Source organism: Typopeltis vanoorti, chromosome 3 (genome assembly GCF_054136105.1).
Source record: "Typopeltis vanoorti isolate ZY-2024b chromosome 3, IOZ_Tvanoo_1.0, whole genome shotgun sequence".
Lineage (NCBI taxonomy): Eukaryota > Metazoa > Arthropoda > Arachnida > Uropygi > Thelyphonidae > Typopeltis > Typopeltis vanoorti.
Window position 1 is genome coordinate 136,022,019 of NC_143551.1, and position 18,739 is coordinate 136,040,757.

Consider the following 18,739-nt stretch of genomic DNA (forward strand, 5'->3'; position numbering starts at 1 on the left):
CACTGCTTGTAGACCGTACTGACAAAACGGGCGGGAAAAACTGTGAGTTAAGAGAACATGAGTCATTGATTACAACACGTAGGTGTAGTGTCATCAGGCTATGGCCTGCATAACCTAAATATTTGGTAAAAAGGAACCGCCCATGCAAGTGTTCGACATGATTATTTCAGTCTTATTGTTTTTTTGTTAACACAAATAAGCATGAAAACATTTAAATCCGAACTAAATCGAGTGTAGTGCTTATAAAGAGTGAAATTTAATGTACAGACAAAGGCTAAATTTCACTTTTTTTATAAACACTTGTATTCATGTTAGCAAAAAATTTTCCAACCCAAAAGTTTACGGAAAAGTTACATCATTTCAGAATGGCTGGTTTGTAGTACACAGTAATTTTAATCCATCGCTTTATAAGTATTCGCGTACAGGATAACGTGGGAGAGAGAGAGAGAGAGAGACCATCATCTGAATAAAAATAGATTCATTTTAGTAGTAGGAGAACTATGTTATATTTTATTAATACGATTTTGTCAATCGATGAGCCTTCATTATTCATGCAGGCTAAATGACACACGTACATGCATTCATTCCATTTTATAAGTGTCCACATCATATACTGTATATATGTAAACGAACATTTAATTTAATATTCCTCATGTGAAGTATCACTAAAGAATGAATAGAATATTGCGATTGTGGCGCATCTGGAAGAGCGAAGGAAGAATGCTATGATTGAAAAAGATTGCGTGAATTCTCGTAATAATGAGGGGACCTGAGTCTGTTAGTGTGTTTCCTACGGCGGTATTAGCGATTTCTGTTTTTCTTTCTCCCGGAAGCTTGGGTTTTTACTTCCGCAAAACAGTTAAAGCAGCCAAAGAACACACACACACACACAATTAAATCATTTAAACACACACATAAAAAACATTTAAATCCGAACTAAATCGAGTGTAGTGCTTATAAAGAGTGAAATTTAATGTACAGACAAAGGCTAAATTTCACTTTTTTTATAAACACTTGTATTCATGTTAGCAAAAAATTTTCCAACCCAAAAGTTTACGGAAAAGTTACATCATTTCAGAATGGCTGGTTTGTAGTACACAGTAATTTTAATCCATCGCTTTATAAGTATTCGCGTACAGGATAACGTGGGAGAGAGAGAGAGAGAGAGAGACCATCATCTGAATAAAAATAGATTCATTTTAGTAGTAGGAGAACTATGTTATATTTTATTAATACGATTTTGTCAATCGATGAGCCTTCATTATTCATGCAGGCTAAATGACACACGTACATGCATTCATTCCATTTTATAAGTGTCCACATCATATACTGTATATATGTAAACGAACATTTAATTTAATATTCCTCATGTGAAGTATCACTAAAGAATGAATAGAATATTGCGATTGTGGCGCATCTGGAAGAGCGAAGGAAGAATGCTATGATTGAAAAAGATTGCGTGAATTCTCGTAATAATGAGGGGACCTGAGTCTGTTAGTGTGTTTCCTACGGCGGTATTAGCGATTTCTGTTTTTCTTTCTCCCGGAAGCTTGGGTTTTTACTTCCGCAAAACAGTTAAAGCAGCCAAAGAACACACACACACACACAATTAACATAGGAAAATATTGTAGTAGATAGTGTAACGCAGATGGGTGGATCATGTAGTGTAAAGTGGCTTCCTGCGAAGAATCCTGGGATTAACTGCGACTTATTATATTTTGGACAAACGGATCTATCCGTTTTGAAATGTATTTCAGAACACTAATATTGTATTTAGTTGATAAAATGGCACAAGTTGGCCTTGCAGAACATGGAATTAACAACACTAGCCATACGATCCTTCGAAATGATACAAAGCTGATACATAAAGCATTTACAACTTCAAATGCTTGTTCAAAGAGAAGGCCGAGGTTCTTCATCACCCTAACCTAAACCACAACACATGGGCTATATATACCCAAAATCTGGGGAATTGTAATTACAACTACACGTCATTTGTAAATATCTTAATAGTCGAATAATTTGCAACTGCCAATTTCTTGATTGCACTATTCTACACTGAAGATAATTTGTGATTAACAACTGAAATATCTGTATTTTACGGTATAATCACTTTAAAATATTATTACTGTAGTTACATGTGTTTTCATATTTATATTAGCATTATTATAACGACACATACAGATATTTCAGTTTGTTTATCACAAATTATCTTCAGTGTAGAATAGTGCAGTCAAGAAATTGGCAGGTTGCAAATTATTCGACTATTAAGATCTTTAAAAATGACGTGTAGTTGTAATTACAATTCCCCAGATTTTGGGTATAGATAGCCTATGTGTTGCGGTTTAGGTTAGGGTGATGAAGAACCTCGGCCTTCTCTTTGAACAAGCGTTTGAAGTTGTAAAAGCTTCTATGTATCAGCTTTGTATCATTTCGAAGGATCATATGGCTAGTGTTGTTAATTCCATGTTCTGCAAGGCCAAGTTGTGCCATTTTATCAACTGAATACAATATTAGTGTTCTGAAATACATTTTAAAACGGATAGATCCGTTTGTCCAAAATATAATAAGTTGCGGTTACATGGAATTTCAATACTACGTAGAAATAGTGAAGAAATTTTGTCTTTAGGACATGGTGAAAGTAGACTGATTCGGTCGATAAGTTTATATGTGGCAAAAAAGTTGAAATTTTTTAAGGACAAGAGACACAAGCTCAGAAGCGCATTAATATATGACATAGGAATCCTATGGAAGATTCCTGTCATATAGGATATTATGATGAATGTTTTTTCTACCACTAAATATTACATAAGATGACATACAAATTGGGTTTAATAGGTCAGAGATATGATGCAAAAATTGTTTGCCTACTAGTTTCGTCACTCTAACTAATGGCTTCGTCCGGGCAAGATAACTTTACGCATAACAGCTTAACAAACGAAAACGAGCTAAAGTTACAAATTCATACATAACCGAAGGATGAAAAATATATATATCAAATTCATAGGAACCGTTATATAAACGCGTGGAGCGTGTATGTTATCATTTGGTTGTCATTGTTAAGCAGGTGTATCCTATAATTGGCTGCGCAGTTGTACTCTGATGTGTTGAGCGATCTTATGAGTGATTTCCAAATATTACAAAGGATCATCCCTTGGTTTCTGTTTAGGCTGCTTCTTGAGCGGATAACTACTGCGGCTTCCTTTATGTTGTGGGAGATGTAGTCCTCTTCTATGTACGGCATAGTACTTTTAAGCTTTTGGAAATGATTTGGGGATTGTAGCGTAGTCGTCGAGAGCAGAAGTTTCAATGGCACATCATCTTTCCTAGAAATACGCTGTAATCAAATATCTGCTGTCAAGAGCTAACTTCATCTGTTCTTCATAACAAACTTCTCTTCAACAAGAAACTTCTACTTTCAAGCAAATCGCAACTCTCAATGGTTACAACCAATAAATAATCCTCAAAATTATCAAACACTTTTCGCCCAATGCTACCAGAAGAGATGAACTCCGTAGATTCCAATCCTATGCAATAGGAATCCTCTATACGAGGAATCCTATCCCCTATATTAAGAGCACTTCTGCGCGTGTGTATCGTGTCCTTAAAAAAGTTTCAACTTTTTGCTGCATTTAAACTAATCAACCTAATTAGTTAACTTTTATCATCTCCTAAAAAAAATTATTCCTCAATTGTCGTTACCTAGTGCCTGCAAATTCCATGTGACTGCAGCTTCTCCTGTTTTGGACAAACATACCGATCCGTTTTAAAACGCATTTTAGAATATTAATATCATATTCAATTGATTAAACGGCACAGTTCAATTTATTAAACTAACCTTGCATGATGGGATTAACAACCAACCCTGTCTGCAGGATCCTTTGGAATGATGCAAAGTTACTACACAGAAGCATCTACAAATTCGATCGCCTCTTAAAAGAGATTGCCGAGGTTGTTTTGCATCGTCTCAACTTTAACCTCGATGATGGACTATCTATGTCCAAAATTTGTGAAAATGTGATTAGTAACTGTATGTCTTTAAAAAATAAATAAATAATCTGCATATCTTTAAAAAAAAAAGTAGTGCAATGAATTGCAACCTGGCCGTCATTGTTTACAGCACTAATTATAATCTATTGTATTTTACCGATCCTATTATAACATTCCATATCTCCGGTCTCTTGATTGAGGAGCGAATATGCTGTCAGTAGGTCAATCAGGCTTTTCGAGAAACAAAAAAGAAAAAAAAGAAAAGAAATATATTTCGGTGATTACACCACATTTTTTATTATTCAGTTATACAAAATACTGAAATAATAGTTCCCGACAAGTTTCGTAAATCATAGGATTTACATCTTCAGGGGATAAATAGTATAACTTAAAGTTTAAACAAGAGAATTAATAAATACAAATCATAACCGTATGGCTATTAATAAACTCAAATAACAGAATGCAGATAAAAAACGTTATTGACGTTGAACAATACTGGACGATGTCACGTGTTCTTTTTCTCCTTCATACAGTCCAAGCTCAGATAGAAGTAGATTTTTGATTAGAGCTGACCACACTTGATGGAGAATTAAACGTTGATTTTTATTGCATTGGGTTGGGTTTTTTAGTATATTAGCAGCTTCTTTAAATTTTCTTATATAACTGTTGTTTTCTATGTATGACATTGTGGTTTTTTGCCAGAGTACATTGTGTCCAGTGGAAGTGGTATGGAAAGCAAAACCTGTTTTTTGTTCTTTTTTGTATTGTACGTCTTTTTGGTGTTCAGCCATGCGTATTTTTCCAGATCTTCTGTCCTACGTAGCAAATCCGGCAAGAGAAATCGATTTTGTAGACTTCTGGTTTTTTAAGAGGATGATGGGGTGGTTTTGGTGGATGTAGGAATCTTGAGATTTTTTCCATAGGAAGGAAGGCTACTTTTATGTTGTGTTTGTTCATTAATTTGGCTAGCTTATCTGTAACATTTTTGATATAAGGAAGCGTGATTGCGTTTTTGTAATCCTGTTTTATTGTGTTGTTAGTTGGAGGCATTTTAAGGATTCTCTTGATGGTTTTTGTTTCATATCCATTCTGTTGCAGGATTTGTGTTAAGTATTTTAGTTCTTCATTACATCTTTCTTGTGTGCTGGAGATATTGTATGCTCTGTCTCAAAGAGTTTTAATTAAGATTATTATTATTATTTTTTTGTGAAGGATGGTGGTGTGAGGTTGCATTTAGAAATCTTCCAGTGTTTTTCGGCTTCCTATATACTGAGAAGAAGAGTTTACTTTCTTCATTAACTTCTAATAAAATATCGAGAAAAGGAAGTTTTTTATTTTCTTCTTGTTCTAAAGTGAATTTTATGGTGTTGTGCAAATTGTTGAGATAATCTTTGAAATTGATAAGTTCATCTGTTGTTCCACTGAATATGATGAAAATATCGTCCACATAGCGTAGCCATATTTTTGGTTTTTTATGGTAATTCTTAAGAGCATTGTTTTCAAATTTTTTTATAAATAGGTTTGCTAATACCAGTGATAATGATGAACCCATTGCCAATCCTTCTTTTTGTTCTCAGATTCTGTCTTGATAGGTGAGAAAAGTATTGTTTATACAATGTTTAAAAAGATGTCCGGAGGGAAGATGTCTTCTAGGAGATTCAAAATTTCTTGTCTCGGAACGTTTGTAAACAAGCTGATAATGTCTAAACTTGCTAAGATGTCTGTTGGACCAATATGTATATCTTTCACTTTTTCTATGAAATGTTTACTATTTGTTTATGAAGGAAGATGTTTTCCTATATGTTGTGAGATCATGTTGGTGAGGTATTTCGCCAAGTTGGAAGTCGGTGAATCTCTTCCATCTACTATTGGTCTTAAAGGTATATCCGTCTTATGGATTCAAGATTCCTATATCCACCAAAACCACCTCATCATCTTCTTAAAAAACCAGGAGTCTACAAAATCCATTGCTCTTGCGGGATTTGCTACGTAGGACAGACAGGAAGATCTGGAGAAATACGCATGGCTGAACACCAAAAAAACGTACAGTACAATACAAGAGAACAAAAAACGGGTCTTGCTTTCCATACCACTTCCACTGGACACGTTGTACTCTGGCAAAAAACGACGATGTCATACATAGAAAACAACAGTTATATAAGAAAATTTAAAGAATCTGCTAATATGCTAAAAAACCCAACCCAATGCAATAAAAATCAAGGTTTAATTCTCCATCAAGTGTGGTCAGCTCTAATAAAAAATCTACCTCAATCTGAACTCGGACTGTATGAAGGAGAAAAAGAACACGTGACATCGTCCAGTATTGTTCAACATCAATAACGTTTTTTATCTGCATTCTGTTATTTGAGTTTATTAATAGCCAGACGGTTATGATTTGTATTTATTAATTCTCTTGTTTAAACTTTAAGTTATACTATTCACCCCCTGAAGATGTAAATGCTACGATTTACGAAACTTGTTGGGAACTATTATTTCAGTATTTTGTATAACTGAATAATAAAAAATGTGGTGTAATCACCAAAATATATCTTTTGAAACAATTAGCCACAGAAGTCTACGCCTGCAAAAAAAAAAAAGAAGTTATTGTTTAATGATTTTTGGTTTCTGTACAATGTGCATGTACAAAAATATCGAAGTCATACGAAACGTTAGGTTCCAGACTGTCGTCGTATAGCGAATCACTGCTTTTTATTTATTTATTTATTTATTTTTTACACTTGTAGATGCATGTAATGGTTTAACAACATTTAAAAGCAGGCATATATGTGTGTAAATGACGTAAATAAACCATTTAAGTACGCCATATTTAGAATAATTTTCTCGAGGAAAAAAGTTATTCTGAATAACTCGGCTTAAAGAAATACGTCAACCAGTTTTGTTGTGAAATTACACCATTTAAAGTTTTTGCAGTTGGTACGTTAACGGATGGCTGTAGTATCAACTAGTGTAGCATTGTCACTTCACTATGAACTTTATCCTTGTTTTAAATAACTGTAACCACAGACGTCGTGAGGAAGTTTTGGCGCCTATGGCCAGGAAAGAAAATTGCGCCGTTCTAAAAAAAAAAAACTTTAAAAATCTGAATTTTTGCGTCTGTGTAAAATTATCGCCTATGGCCGGGGCCACATTGGCCATAGCCTCACTACGCCTCTGGTAACAGCAGTAGAGGAGGTAAGTTTAGTCTGAGGCCACTCTCAGTGCTCAGTACACTATCGTCACTAAATTTGATAATTTTAATCTTAGTATGTAATGTTTATTGGCTTACGCATTTTCTTTTCACTGGAAGCAACAACATCCTTACAAATATATTATTAACAACAATAAAATAAAATAAAATAAAATAGTTTATAATCCACAGTGAAACACCAAAAACACAGAGAAATCTAGCGAGCCAACTGCCCATCCGTTTTTTCAAGGCAGCATCATGTTGCTAAAACCCATCGTATGAACGGATCATCGAAAAGCAGAGTATTACTCCAACTGTACACAAATTATTCCAGATTGATTCTGGTTATACTATGGAACATTCTAATTTTTGTTTTTATCTGACGACTTGCAGCAGCATAATGGAGTAAAACGTGTCAAAATTATGTATTGCAACAACTGTATTCTCGATGGATAAAATTTGGGGTTTAAGGTATACACAAGAATAGTACCACGAGATTCAATCTCGGAGTATTTTTATTGGCAAAATGATTGTAACCGATATAAATAATTCCTTATACTGTTCAATCACGTAATATTGTAAATTTTGACACACACGTCGTATTCTTTTTTTAAAAAGTTTATAATTCTGTTTCTGCTGGTAAATATTTAACATACTGATAATATTTTTTAACTGTAATTAGACCATTTTAATACCAAAAGTGGGTAAAAGAAAATTCTTTATATGTACATATTTCAAAAAATCTACTCTGAAGCCCAGCTGTTCTGATAATTCATGATGTCATTGTATACTGATGAGATTATGAAACTCACCGTTTTATGAGTGCACGTGTTTCAATGTTGACACTCTAGGGAACACTTGCACGTTCAGAGAGAGAGAGAGAGAGAGAGAGACTTCCTATTGCCTTACTTTAGAAATTGATAATTCAAATTCAAATTATAACTTATAATTTGAATATATGAATATGAATAATATGAATATATAGAACTGATAAATAATTCAAATTCATTTGGTGATTATATATATATATAGAGAGTTCAAAGGTCTTCCTCAGCCAGAGCCAAGTTAGCCAGTCTTGGGCGTGGACAATGGTGTTTTTTATCCCGCAAAGCAGACAAACCAGCCTTGAGAACTCAACACTACGGACATAGGATACACCGGGGCGTAGTGCTGACCACCTTATCCTGTGAACGAAAAAAACACTAGAAAACACTAGTGTTTTTTCCTTTTTCTTTGGGGGAAGGGCCCCTTGTCCCCACCCCTCTGGGTGCGCCACTGGTGTTAATAATCTGTTTCAGTACAACTTATTTGACAAAACGATATCGTTCGCTAACGACACATTAATTTATTTGACTGGGAATGACGATGAGTCTTTAGAAAATTGCATTAATCATAATAACATGAAACTAAATAACTGCCTAAATAACTGATATTAAAATTAACACAGATAAAAATTAACAGAGATAACATAGATAAAAATCAAATATATATACAAAATGTATACTACTCTTCAACTTGACAGATAAAATAGATCACTATATAGGTAAAATCTGTAAGTACCTCTGTAGCGCTGTTGTAAGAAAGATGGAACATGGCACTATTCGCTTGGAAACGACCGATTTTCGATTCTTGTCAAGATGAGAGAAAACTTTATATCGACTTTTTCAGTTGAAGATAAGTTAGCAAATCTCATATGGAGGTAGTAGTATTTTTTTTATTTGTGTGTTTTTTATCCAGCATATCGGCAAATCCCAGAGAATGCACACAACTAAGTCAAGATTACATAGATTTGAGTGTGGGTTGTGTGGTGTTTTTCTTTGCGGGGGGGGGGCGCCAGCGCCACTGAAAGTTATGCACTTTAACATGACGCGATTTCCATCGGCATATTCTATTAGTGGGGAATGTGCTATCAGAAAATGATCAGGTTACGGATCTTCACGTTATGCGGGATAGGATTTTGAAGGTGAAAGATTGATATATACAACTTAGAATACAACGTAGAAGATAATTGCAATGTTGAAACGAACTTTAACATGACGATAAGAAGGTCATTTTTGCCTCTTTAAAGGTCTGATAAGTGCATCTGGATTGCCTTGTGCAGATTTAGTCTCCTGGGTTCCAAAGGAATAAAGAAGCTGTGGAAAGAGTGCAAAGAAGAGTTATAAAGCTTATATTGGGAGTATGTAAACTACAGACCCTGGTTAACAGGAGAGAGAGAGAGAGAGAGAGAAAACGGTGATATGATGAAGGTCTATAAACTTCTGAATGGGTGTTATAGAATATCGTCTGATGAAATGTTTCGTTGTATGGAAAGTGGGAAGAGAACACGGGGATCCATGGAAGTGATGTTTGTTTGCTGTTAAGAAAGAGGTGATATCTAGATTTTCCTCTCAAAGAGCAGTGAGTGAGTGGAAAATAGTATGCCTCTTGAAGGTGAACGCATCCGGTGTGAATGAATTTAAAAGAAGGTATGACAGCTGGTCTGGGTGATGTATAGTCTCCCTTGACGAGTCCTTAACTTCCTGAATTGTAATTTAAGAAAATCGACAGTAGAACTCACTTATCCCAAACAACAATATGAATCTTATAGTTTTAGACCACAAGATGGCGCAGTTGCCAATCCTACTTGATAGATGTGAGTTCAGTTATTGATGAATAAGGAAAGAGACTGGCTGTCAACTGATTTCTGATTAACTTTTAGGAAATTAATAAGCAACTACGTGTACTCCCTTGAGAAATATTAGGAATTAGAGGAGTTATTCAGCTAACTCTTTTTATTCCTTATAGGGCCAAGGCCTTTTAACCATGTCTAGCTTTTGGAGACCGAGTAGGCAGTTCATTCTCCACTGGAAGCCAATCAGAAATAGCTGGTCTAAGACTATCACTAATTATAAGTAGTAACCTATGAAGAGACTTGCAAACAAGTGCTGCCAACTATTGACACCTAAACCTAAGATGATATATTATTGTCTGAAATAGCATGGGTTTTATGGCCAATTTTCTTGAGTTTACAGGGTAAAAAATACAAGTTTTGGTGGGGGGAAGAAGGTCCTGGTCCACGGAACGACTAACTCGGGAACTGCTAGAGGAAATGCTTAGAAAAAGTTCCTTCAGTCTGTGACTAGACTTAAAGTTAAGTCTATCTCTGGGCACCCTATCGCAGAGGATGCAAACGTCACTTCGACGGAGCTACACAGGCCTTAGAGGATTTATTTAATTAATTTATTTATACAGTGCAATAATCCTTACTCTATTGTATTCATCACAGTGCTTGTGTAGTCCTGTGGAAGTGGCGTCTGCACGCAAAAGGGTTAAATTTTTTCAGGTAATGTCTGACAATATCTTGTAAGGAAGCCAATGAAATAATGTGGCCTATTGAAGAAACTTTTCTCAGTTCGATAACTAGTGCAACTTTTCCTAAATCTCTCTTCGACCGGTTTCTGAGTTAGTCGATCTCGGGCATGGGTAAGAAGTACAGGACGAAAAACTCAAATTTTTCGTCCTCTAAACTCAAGAAAATGGTCCATAAAACCTACACTACATCAAACAATAACATATCTTGTTAACGTTAGGTACCAAGAGATGGCAGCACTTCTTGCCAATCTCTTCATTGTTTGCCGCTTTTATTTAGTCATTGTCTAGGGCTGGCTATCTCTGATTGGCTACCAGTGAAAGTTGAACTGCTTCCTCAATTTTCAAAACCGACTTAAAACGGCCTCACCCATCCCTACAGGGGATGAAAAATATTAGCGGACATTTTAAAAGTTTTCGTAACACGAATACTAAAGAAGTACTAAATACTGAAGACCATAAATTGTTGAAACGATTCAAATAACTACCCAATGTTCTAAAGAAACACTAAATATACCTTATCACAATGTTCTAAAGAAACACTAAATGTACCTTATCAGTATTCAATAACATGAATACTGATAAGGTACAAATAATTAAATAGATATGTCATTACATCTTTTATAACAAAAAAAGACGTTGATAATTCACTGAAGTTGAACATCAGTGCTATCACTAGTTCAGAATATGACTCCTCACTGAATAAACTGAAGATGCAGCCTACAGTCTGCAGAAGCTGCTAACATTCAAGATATCGTCAATGCCTATTTCGAGCCACTGCATATCAATAACTGTCAGCACCATATGTGAAAAGATCACTCCAGAAGGTTGGCAAGCGAAGCGAACAGAGGAAGTAACTCTTCTACTGAAATATGAGCAATAATAATGATATTAATGAATAAGAATATTAATTATGCAATTCAGTTGGTAATTCTAATTACTTCTAATTATGAGATGGAAAAGAAGTACCTCTGTAGCTCAGTTGGAAGAACTAGATATGCAACTGTCAATCGGAAAAAGACTTGGGTTCGATTTTCTTCATGACGAGAGTAATCTTTATATGGGATTTTTCACTAAGTAGAGAATGATAGCAGTCTCAAACAATATAACTAGTTTTTTTTTTTTTTTCATCATGTAAATTTCGTTTTTTATTACACAAAACTATCAGAAAACACATATGCCATTATTACTGTGTAGTAGGGTGGACCATGTGGTGTGGTGTAGAGCGGCCTTTTGGATCATGAATCTTGGAAGTGTCATATGCGAAATATAATAATTTATTTTGTCATATTTGAACCACACTTGAAATGGACGCCCTCTTGTGCCTGAATATTTACAATGTTGAATGGCTGGAGACTAGAGATTTGATTAAGTTTTAGCCGAAGAAGATATCTTGCAATAGAGAGCGAGCGAAATAGATGATTACTTCTTAAACTAATAAAAACGTTTCCTTCCCCTTTTCTGGTGTGTATAAGTCTTTAAGGCATTTATAAGTTGAAAGTTGAAGAACTTGAACTGTTTTTCTCCCCCCCCCCCCCAAATCACTTTCGCCATCACATAATGATCTTTCTTTTTCAGTTGGCGATAATCAGTTTGCAGTTATAACCTTTATCAGAATCAACTGAAACAGATGGTAGATAATTTAAATAATATGGAATGCATTTAAACCAGTGCCACACCTTGGCGTTAACATGTTTTAACTGAATAGCATTTTCGCTTGCGATATTTCTGCATCCAGAAATGTAACTTTTCCGGTGCATTGACCTTTAATCATGTATTTCAGAGCCACGATGTTATTGTATATGAAGAACGATTCTTTGAGGAAATATAATTGGGAAAATCATATAGTACTGTTGAATCGGTGGGCCTCCCATGATGAGTCTGACTCCATGGAGGTGAGATGTTAATAATTGTGCACGTCCGGCAAAAGGAAATTCTGCTTCTTCCTTGAGAGTTATTTCTTTAAAAAACTTGCTAATCGTGAACACATTATTTCATTGGTTTCCTTACACGATCATGTTAGACATTACCTGAAAAATTTTAACCCTTTCGCGCGTGGGAATAGAGTAGGGGGAGATGTACCCATGGTTGCACCTAGTTATTTATGTGACCACAAGACATTTTTAAACCCATCATAAAACCTTAATTTGTGCAGTACTCCAGTGGACCAGCTTTTACTTAATTAATTTTTATTTTATTCAAAAATAGTGTTTTTGAACTGCATTCAAAATTGCATTCAAAAAATTAATAAATAACTAAAATAAAAATATTTTTAAACTCGGTTTTTATATATGTTTTCTGCCTTTGATTTTGTTCTTATTATTATTACATTGCACCTCTGGGGAGTCCAAAGACTCATCCAGAGAGGGTACCTACTCTACAACTCTGTCTCCACCCAGATCAGTTTGCCATTAGCCTTGCTGCAGTTATTGCACTGGGTCACCTGCCAGACTATGAAATAGAATGATTTTGTTGCATTCCTGCTTAGTTATGGGAAAATTGAGGATATCAGGATAATAATTGTAACATTATCCTGAAAATAATAACTACCCTTTGTTGTTCCTTGGAATATCCAGTATTTTGTTCCTACAACCATCCTTGCTAGTGCATTCCATATCTCCATTGCATTAGATGAATCTTGCAATGTTGTTCTTTCCATTGGGTGGTTGGAAATAGCTGCATTTGATTCCTATGGAACATGTGGAATGTTATCTAGGGTTTTCACTAGAGACTGAATTGTCAATCCCAAATGGAATAGGTTTTTCTCCTGCAAAACAAACTCATTAGAGAACACATGGTTAGCTTACAAAATACACTGATGTAACAAGCCTGACCTTAGTTGTCCAGGTTCTAGTTGGTCCATGTAAGAAACCATTTCTAACCCTCTTTATGAATTTCCTGTATAATTATGCTCATCATATTTCCAAACAGTAAATGCTGTATACTTGCAATTTAAATGAAAAAAGCAAGAATATAGGTATAGAGAGAAATGGTAAGAGTATTTACATATAATAGGAAGATATCAGTTACCAGAAGAAAAAAAGAGGAGTGGGTGGGAGAAGATCAATTGCAAGATGAAAAGACTGGTGATGCCAGAACAGGCAAATACCTACTCTTTGATGAAAAGAAGAAATGTAATGTAATCCCCCCCTCCTTTTATTTATATAAATAAACTAATATATGAGATATATGTTCTTGATATTATTTTGATAGCCTTTGAATATACCAGGGAAGTAACCAGAGGAAATTGCTGTCTTCTCCTTTAACATTAAAAACTACAAAAAATAATATTACTTTTACTGTTTTTAAATGATAATTGGTATATTGCTGTTTGAATCAGTAGATGGTTCAGTACATGGTTCTCATGTTCAGCATGCTTTAAAAAAATTCCATCCAACTTCCTTTTGCATATTCTGCACTGTTTCTTTATTTTTTGAAGTGGATAGAGAGAGGAGTATCATTAACTATTGTGTGAGGTTATTACTCATTCTCACACTCAGCATTTATAATAGGTAAAGTTTACAGAAATAATAATTAAATATCACTGTATAATAAATATTTGCTTTAAAAAAAAAAATTATGCAGTTTTCCATTTCATAATCCATTGGTCTGAATTATAAATGCAGTATTAAATTTATGCTTTTGTATTGTCATTTATGTCTTTTATTTTTATATCAAATATATTAATTCGTGTTTTATTAACATATTAATTGTTTCTTAATGATTATTATTATTATTAATACATTCATGTGATATTTGCATATTCAGTTTTGAGTGGATAATTCACAACTGAATATTGAATAAAAAAATGTTATCCATTTTAGGCTGGATGCTTTGGTACCTTTTTTTTTGTTACTATACTTTCGTTGAACAATCAAGTCAGAGGCATCCATGAATTCTTAGCACGTCATTTTGTCTCATTGCCTTATTCACATTAGATTTACTCGATATTTCTTATACCTCCAACTCACTAACTCAGTTCTCAGTACCTAACTTCTTTCCATTCTTGTGCTTTGACCAAATGACTCATATATAATATATCATTTAAAGATACTTGTTAATACGTTCATATTCGACTTTCTCTTTCTTATTTTATTTTTTTAGTCACTTTTCTAGCATGTACTTTAAGCTGATCCCTGTGGCATCATTCACCTGTTCCAGCTTCTGCATGGAAGGCTATTGCAGATCCCTGTCATATTAGAAATAGTGTGCACTACATGCCTCCTTTTGCCCATGGACCATCAGAAGAATCTTAATAACCCAAATACCATAATGTTTTCTTGACCTAATAGTGTCACCCCAGTTTTACTAACTGAAATTCATCCTGTATTGTCTGTTTTATTTTTTTTAACTTTTTTTTAATTCAGCTTGATATTTAGCCCATGGCACGGAAAGTAAAGCCTATATTCAATCCATTCCAAAAAAAGGAGATGAAAGTCTTCCATAGACTACTGACTCATTGTTTTCATCTCAGTGCTGTAAAATAATAGAGAAAGTCATCAACAGTCACCTTCTTTGATACCTGGAGACTCACTAGGTAATCAGTGACCACAATAAAAATAAAAATAAATAATTTATTGAGTTACTAATATATTGCTGGATTTCAAACCAGCATTTTCAGAGCATGCATTACAAGAATACAGCACTCGATTAGATTGTTGTAGACACAATTCAGATTGTAACTAAAAAGAACTAATGTCCTATCAAGGCACTCTCTAGAGTCTAGAGGCTGGATAAAAAATGAAGTTCAGAGAAGTCAAGCTAAATGTGATCTGAAATGATCTCCTAGATCTTAGACAAATTAATGCAGTCATACTTAATGAAATTAGGGTAGTATTTTATAGCTGATGCTAATTCTGAAAATAGTCTCTCAGATCCTTAGCAGCTTCAGTAGCACAGTAATCTTCTTTCATTTAATCCTGTGTGAAGTTTACCTAGAGCATGGTCTGCCAGTCCTGAATTGCTATACAGATGATCATGAAGTATTCATTAATGTTCTTCCAGGCAGATGTTAATAGATCTAATGGTGTGTACATAGTAGTTTAAGTTGCAGATTTGGAAGTAGATAATATAATATAGAAAGCTTAAATGGTGAGGAGTCAGTTGAGCAAATTGATATGAGATATGAAAAAAAATTAGCCAGAATGCCAAACTAGCAGCATAATAAGACAGTGTTGAAACCAATTTTTATTTGGGGATTTGGGAGTTGAGTTAAAAATAAAGAACTCGATCAAAGACTGGTGACCAAAAGAAAGTAATGAGAAAAAATAGCATCAGGGACAGGAAAATATGAAGCTATTAGGAAGGAACTTGATTCAAGAATGTGTAAGTAGAGTTAGTCTAAGGTGGTGTGGTTATTTAAAATAGGAGAGGAAACACTAACAAAACAGATATTTGATGCAGGTATTGCAGCAAAAAGATTGAGGAGATGACCCAGAACAAGATGCATTCATGAAGTTAGTAATTTTGGATTTGAGTATGTTGAACACTTAAGAAATAACTGATAAATTTGAGGAAAATTGTTGATAAGAAAATAGATATAATGCAGTTTTTTTTGTTTTTTTTTTTGGCTTGGTTATAAAGTAAATTATACTAAAAAGTTGTTATTTGGTCCTTTTTATTAAAATTGAAACAAACTATTTGATTTTTAAGACCATGGATTTAATAAGCATTTATACAAATCGTCTACTAGTTTTGCTGGTAGACTAGTAATGAGATGATTTGTATAAATGTTTATTAAATCTATGGTCTTAAAAATCAGAGTAGGAAATGATTGTCAGACATACAAAAATACAAAAAATAATACAAAAATACAAAAATATTTTGGGAAAATTTGGAGAAAAGAGCAAAGCTAATAATAATGGCACATACTTGTTGGATTTTCTGCTCAGGACATGGACTGGTTATTACTAACACCATGTTCCAACATAAAAATGTGCACAAATTCACATGGAGAGAAGAGGCAAGGAATAAGAAAAGTCTCATTGATTATGTTATTGATGCTAGTGATGTTTTCTCCCTGGTGCAGGACACCAGATTGTACAGAGGATTTGAAATTGGAAGCGATCACTATTTAATCTTGACAGGATAAAATTGAATTTCATATTGAAAAGAATAACATATAAGAAAGTTTTAAAGCGAATAAAAGTTGAACAGTTCTCAGATGTGAACTATAGACTAAAATACAGAAAGATTATTGAAAAAAAAATGAAAGAGTTTGAAAACAAGAACCAAACCTTGGAGATTCAGTGGCAAGCCTTGAAGAAAACCCTGATTGATTCAGCCACAGAGGCATGTGGTGAGGTTGTCTGCAAGGATAGAAAAATCAGAACTCCATAGTGGACACAGGAAGTTAAAGAAGCAGTGAAGGAAAAGAAGAAAGCATATCAAAAGTTCCTGGCAAATAAGTCAGCTTGTGCTGTTAGAGAATACAGAGACAAATATAAGAAAGCGAAACACTGTAAAACTAGCTAAACAAAAGTCATGGGAGGACTTTGGCAAGAATATAGCAAATAAATATCAAGAAGGTGGTAAGTTCTGGAGGGTTGTTGAAGAAGCTTAGAAATGGAGGAAAGAGTGCTGTAAAAGGAGTTAGAGATGATAAAGGTGACATGAAAACAGGAGAAAAAGATATCCTTGAAGTATGGAGTAATTACTTCGAAAAATTGCTAAATGAAACAAGCAGTGATAGCACAGTGGTAAAAACACTCAACAGGCATACAGTCAGGAATACATATCCATACTTGAAGTAGAAAAAGCCATCAAAGGCTTGAAATGTGGAAAGGCAGCAGGAGTAGATGATATTCTACCAGAAATGCTGAAGTATGGTGGTATAAAAGTCTTACAGTGGCTGCACTGCATAGTTCAGAAAGCCTGGACAGAGGGACGAATTCCCGATGATTGGAGTAGAGCTTTAATTGTACCCATATATAAAAAGGGAAATAAAGCTGAATGTGCGAATTACAGAGGTATTTCCCTACTGGGTGTTCCATGCAAGAGCTATGTAAGTATACTTGAGAAACGGTTGAGAAGAATTGTGGAAGAACAAGCTGGAATCAGGCCAAATAGAGGCTGTCAGGATCAGATCTTCACTTTACGACAAATAGTCGAGAAAGCATGAGAATATAACAAAGATCTGTAGTTGAGTTGTAAGTCGGCAGTTAGAATTGAAGGATGTACAGGAAGATGGCTTAATGTTAAATCTGGTGTGAGACAAGGATGTACATTATCCCCTCTTTTATTCATTATCTATATGGATCACATTATGAAAAGTGGTATTAAACATGATATCAGAATTGGAGATGTTAATGTCAGCTCTTTGCGTTATGCGGACGATGTTATACTTCTAAATGAATCTGCTACACATTTGCAAGATTCTCTGACTAAATTGAATAACTGTTGTAATAGATACGGTATGAAGGTCAGCATTAAAAAGACAATGAAAATAGATAAAATTGTTGAAAATGTCAACTGTGTTGTGAATGGGGAATCTGTGGAACAAGTAAGACATTTCAGCTACTTAGGCACGATTTTTATTGAAGATGGTAAATTAAATATGGAAATAGACAGCAGAATCAAGAAAGCTGGTATGGTAGGCAGTCAATTGAATAAATTCATATGGAATAAGAGAGAAATTAGTTTGAACACTAAATTACAGCTAAACTAGTCTTGACCAAAGACTAAACTAGTCTTTGGTCAAGTGTTCAAACCAATTTTAACTTATGGATATGAGAGCTGGGTCAGAAGTAAAACACTTGACCAAAGACTAGATACCGCAGATATGAGCATCTGAGAATTAGAGGCGTGAACAGATGGCATCAATGGCAATATCATATTAAAAATGAGGATATTAGGAAAGAACTTGACATTGTCAGCATCCAGGAAGGCGTTAGTAGAGTTAATCTCAGGTGGTATGGTCACTCAAACAGAATGGGTGAGGAAAGATTATCAAAACACGTGTTCTCTGCGAGGTTTTCAGGCAAACGACCCAGAGGAAGACCAAGATATAGGTGGATTGATACGGTACAAAGTGCCTTAGACAACAGAAATATATATTGGAAGAAAATTGTAGATAGGAAGTTAGTAATGATGTAAATTTTTCATGTAGTACTGTCATATCCTGTACACCCATTGAAGGTACATGTCAGGAATTTGATGATGATGATGGTCTTAAAAATCAAATAGTTTGTTTCAATTTTAAATTATACTTGA

At 34.5% G+C, this 18,739-nt stretch overlaps 1 protein-coding gene across 1 annotated transcript in view; it reads left to right on the forward strand.

Moving 5' to 3' along the window:
* The first annotated feature begins 11,886 nt into the window (after window positions 1–11,886).
* LOC150108587 (leucine-rich repeat-containing protein 40-like) overlaps window positions 11,887–18,739 on the forward strand; it is a 234,408-nt gene continuing 227,555 nt past the window's right edge. The window contains exon 1 of the mRNA XM_090416034.1: window positions 11,887–11,992. The gene's annotated coding sequence lies outside the window, so the exon portion shown is untranslated. The remainder of the gene's footprint in view (window positions 11,993–18,739) is intronic.